This window comes from Typha latifolia, chromosome 6, assembly GCF_019914945.1.
Source record: "Typha latifolia isolate L0001 chromosome 6, TyphaL0001v2, whole genome shotgun sequence".
NCBI classification, from domain to species: domain Eukaryota; kingdom Viridiplantae; phylum Streptophyta; class Magnoliopsida; order Poales; family Typhaceae; genus Typha; species Typha latifolia.
Window position 1 is genome coordinate 6,686,759 of NC_133091.1, and position 5,640 is coordinate 6,692,398.

Genomic DNA, 5,640 nt, shown 5'->3' on the forward strand with positions numbered 1-5,640 from the left:
CTTTTATGAACATATTTGTGATGACTAAGAATGAGGTCAAACTGTGTAAATCAAAGTCAATAGTGAGCTATCTAAAAAAAATTTATGATGTCATACTCACTCAAGAATATACACACATTATGAGTGCATTAAATTTAGTTTAATTATTATAGAAGTCGAGAGAGTGAAAAAATCAGAAATGATACAATATACTACAAGATGACAAAATTGACTATAATAACTCATAATGAAGAGAAAAATTATATTTATACGTCAAGAGTATATTATTGAATCTAGGAGTGCATCAATTTTTTTATGACAAAAACTCTCGACAAATCTGAAACTAAAACCAAAGAAAAGTTCAGAGTAAAAAAAACCTAAAAAGAAACGAAAAGAAATACTAAAAAAAACACGCAAACCAAAACAAAAAAAATCAATCCAAAGCATAAATCCCTAAAGAAGTACGAAGATACTCAAATGTCTGTAAATCCAAAGGTTTTGTAAATAGATCACACAACTATTTCTCCGTCTCAACATGTTCCAGTGCTATTATTTTATCTTCAACTAACTCGCGTATAAAATGATGTTGGATATCAATATGTTTTGTACGCGAGTGTTGAACAGAATTTTTCGATATATTAATAGCACTCATATTGTCACAATAAAGCACCATAGTATCTTGTTCAATGCCATAATCTTTGACTATCTGTTTCATCCATAGTAACTGAGAACAACAACTTCCCGCTGCAATGTACTCGGCCTCTGCAGTAGATAAAGATATCGAGTTTTGTTTCTTACTGTGCCAAGCAACCAGATTGTTTCCAATATAAAAACATCCACCTGAGATACTTTTTCTATCATCACATGAACCTACCCAATCAGAATTTGTGTATCCAAATATGATAGCTCTCGAGTCATAAGTAAATTAGATACCTAAATCAACTATGCCACCGACATATTTTATGATACGTTTCACAGCAAACAAATGTGTCTCCTTAGGTTCAGACTGAAACCTAGCACACACACCAACACTAAATGCAATATCTGGTCTACTAGCAGTTAAGTACAAATGACTATCAATCATGCTCCTATATAGTGTCTGATCAACATTTTTTCCTGAAATATACTTACCTAGTTTGGTAGTTGTACTCATAGGAGTTCTAGCATGTTTTGTATTTTCTAAACCGAATTTAGTCACAAGATCCTTAGAATACTTGGTTTGAGCGATAAATATCCCTCTTTCCAATTGAGTAATTTGAAATCCCAAAAAGAACTTCAACTCACCCATCATGCCCATCTCAAAATAACTATGCATGAGATATGCAAACTCCTTAGCTAAAGATTGACTCATTGCCCCGAAGACAATGTCATCCACATATATTTGTGTCATAACTAAACTCTTATTCAACCGTCTAATGAACAATGTCTTGTCCACTCCCCCTCGAGTGAACCCCGCATCCACTAAAAAAATGGTCAACTTCTCATACCAAGCTCTTGGAGCTTGTTTTAGCCTGTAGAGGGTCTTTTTTAATTTAAACACATGAGAAGGAAATTTTTGATCTTCGAACCCTTTCGGTTGTTTCACATAAACATCTTCATTCAGAATACCATTCAAGAAAGCACTTTTAACATCCATTTGAAACAATTTAAATTTTAAATGACAAGTAATAGCAAGCAGTATACGAATAAACTCTAATCTAGCAATAGGAGCAAATATCTCATCAAAATCTATACCCTCAACCTAAGTATATCCCTATGTTACTAGTCTAGCTTTATTTCGAACTATATTGCCATGTTCATCACTTTTATTCTTGTAAATCCATTTTGTTCCAATGTCGTTCACATTCTTAGGTCTAGGAACTAAATACCAAACATCATTCCTAGAAAATTGCTCTAATTCCTCATGCATAGCATTAACCCAAGAATCATCTAACAATGCTTCTTTCACATTTTTAGGTTCAAAAGAAGATGTATAACAAGTAAATGATACCTCACTTTGGATTTGTCGTCTTGTCTTAATTGGTTCATTCATGTCTTCGATCACTTGTGACAGTGGATGATTTGATTTCACTCTGGCAGATGGTCTTGGTACGTTGCAGTCATCTTTGTTCATTTCAACTTTGTCCTCATCTTGATTCTCAATTTTTAGATCAAGCGCTTTTCCAATTTCTTCGTCATATGTATCTTTAGAAACAAAAATAGGAGTAGCTTTAGTTACATCAGTCGCGGATTCATCTATCATAACATTAGCAGATTCAATAACAGTAGAAGTGTTAAGATTAAATACTCTATAGGCTCTGCTATTATTAGAATACCCTAAGAAAACTTTTAATGTCAAATTTAGTCAAATGTTCTCGATCACACAAGATATAACATTTACTACCAAAAACTTGAAAATATTTAACACTAGGTTTCTTACCTTTCCAGATTTCATATGCAATCATTTTTGTACCTAGTCTTAGATAAACACGATTTATCACATGTACCGCTATATTGACTCCTCTTGCCTAAAACCTTTGAGTAACATTTTTAGCGTGAAGCATAACCCTAGCCATTTTTAGCGTGAGTCAAACTGTGCTTATTCTATCAAATCCACCAACTCATACATTAGCCATAATATTCTTAACATCCGGGTACTCAAACCAAAAATTCTCAAATCTAAAAGGCTTTTTTATTCTTTCACGAGGGAGATCAAGCGTTAGGAGCAACGGCGCATGATCATACCTAGTTTTCTCAAGATATCTAACAGAACTATGAGGAAAGGAATTAATCCACTCCTCATTGGCTAAGGTCTCGTCCAGCCTAGCCCACACCTTGGCCCTTTCCTCAGTCTTGCTAGCTAGAACTCATGATTCACTGCTTCTCGTGATTGAAGTCCAACCTCAGTAGCCATCGAGATTGATCTTTCGTCTAGATAGCCTTTAAGACGAAAGATTAAGTTTTGTAGATGAGTGGAACCTTGTTAGTTGAAGAACCGATGTAGCCTTAAGAAGTCTCCTTCAATAATGCTTCTTCAACCACCCTAGAGATAAGGCAGATAGGGCATCACAATTCTTATATATAATCTCCAAGATAGAGCCAAATCCAAGTCTTATCCGAACTCACGAGAATCCAATATTTTCAAACTTCGTTGGTGCATTCGAACGTGGCCCGAGTGCGTTCGAACGGCCTAACTTGATCTCAGGTGCGTTCAAATGGGCCCGAGTGCGTTCGAACGCGACAGCTTGAATTCTTCAGGTTGCGTTCGAACGCGTTTGTGAACGCAGCTCTTGGTCTGTGTGAACGTATGTACCCGCGTTCGAACGCGTTTATGAACGCAGCTCTCGATCTGTGTGAACGTAGTACCCGCGTCCGAATGCGTTTGTGAACGCAGCTTTCAGTCTGTGTGAACGCAGTACCTGCGTTCGAACGCATTTGTGAACGCGGTGTGAACTCAACAGCTTTTTTTCAATAATTTTGCAATTCTTCAAACCAGAGATATTCTAGACTTGTATAAAGCTCATATACATGTAAAAATACACTTAGAATATTTTATACACAATTGCCAATAATTAAAAACCTAACACTTTACGACTGAGATAAAACCTTTTACCCCTTCTCTTTTCATCCGCATCCAAAATAACGTCAAAATCACCAATAAAATAGCAAATCGTACTAATCAAGTTTAAAACCTCCAATTTAGCTCACATATTATGTCTAATAAAATAATTATTACTCACATATATCCCTGATATTATCCAAGGGTTCATACCTGGTACTGTAACTATCGCCTGTATTACTTGATCATCCGTGCAGAAAGGAGACACTCGCACCATTTCTTGGTTCCAAGCCATTATGATAACCACAGAGAATCCTCTACTTGGCATCGCCTCAGCCTTCCATTCTCGCCCTAATTTGCTAGCCATAAAAACACCTTTAATAGAGTCTATTCTTGTTTCTAATAGAATAAATATAAACGGTTTATAAAGTATACTTAGCTTGCAACACCGATTGATTGTGTCTAGTTTTGAGGCCCCTCAACAATTCCATACTATTATTGACATGGATTAAGAAGAGGTTCCCCATCCGAGGTATTTTTCTCTTTTCCTCCTCCTTTTCCCTTGGCATAGGGTTTAGGTCCACTTTTCTTTGCCTTCTTTCAAAGAACTCTTCGAGCTACATCTAGGCTTCCACTTGCCTCCCCAGATCTTCTAACATGCTTGCTTCCACCCGTTGTAGTGTCCATGCTTTCTCGATTCTCTTCTTGCTCCTTCTCGGCCCACTCATCATCAGATTCCTCCATGGCATGCACCTTTTGACCTCCATGTTCAAGGCTCTGCATCCCTATCAGGGCTTCTCTCGCTCTTTTGATGATCAAGGTATGGTTGTTCATATCCATCCCCTCACCTCTTGCAGTGCTCTCGCTCACTCGGGTGGAATCCTCCTGAGCCACTATCTCTTCTACTAACAAGGGTTCAGGGCTCGCCATATAACCTCCCAGATCAACCTTGGTAGCCGAAGTGTTCTCACTAGGGTTTTCCTTTCCTAGGTTAGTGATAGTCTTTCTCCGTGAAGGAATAATGATGAGGCTAAACTTACCAACCTTGACCCTAGATGCGCTCTAGCTGAGCGTTCTCGGGTCTGGGGAGGCATCACCTCCCTTTCCCCGTATCCCATCATCCTAACCTAGTTGTTCATAGCCAAGTGGGCTTTACTTGCTAGACGCTGACGACGACATGGTACCAGATTGGAGATGGAGATTTTAGTTAAATGGCTTGGTAAGCCATCCGATGAGGTGACATGTGATATGGAGACTAACATTTTGGAGCGTTTCCCTAACTTTTCACCATGAAGGCAAGGTAGGGGAAGCGTGGTGGGCTGATACACTTAGTTAGGATCTTTTCTTATTGCATTAGTTGTTTATTTTTATTAAAATAAAATTCATATAGGTTGCGTTCGAATGCCCTTGCGAATGCCTACATCAGGTTCGTAAATATAGAGAATGCATATTATCTCGACCAACTCGTTCCCTTCGTCTACATCCCTTAATCACACCTACCATCCACCTTTATCTCCATACCTATCCATAACCCTAACATCCACTCCACCCGTCACCACTACTATCACCCACGTTATTTCATATTTTCGTCCCAGTTGCAGTTCGAATCTGCGAAAGGCGTAAATACAAAAGTTATAGATTAAGAAGTTACGGATCTAACCCAATTAGTTTCGTAATTTTATGACTACTGAAGAATATTTGATAAATATTTGGTTGCACAGACTGCTTCCTGCAATAAATTCAGATCTTAAGGAATTGTTCCGTAGTCGATCTTTTGGTACAAAAACCTATCAGTTGGTATCAGAGCTTATCATTGTCTCCTTGTTTAAATTTCATTCATATGCTTCGGAAATCAAATATGACTAGTCCCAAACTCTGTAACCACTTAGTGCCAAGGACTATGTCAGCTCCTCGCATCCAAAAGTCACTAATAAATGCATGATCACGATCCAAGACAATCGTGCGTGGCATGCCATGTAATTGAGCAACCTCTCTAACAAAAATTTCAGCCACCAACTTGGCTAAAAACGGATGTGATAATGTCAAAAAGTGCACATACTTGCTCAATCTATCAACCACCACAAAGATAACGGAATAACCACGTACTAGCGGAAGACCCTCTA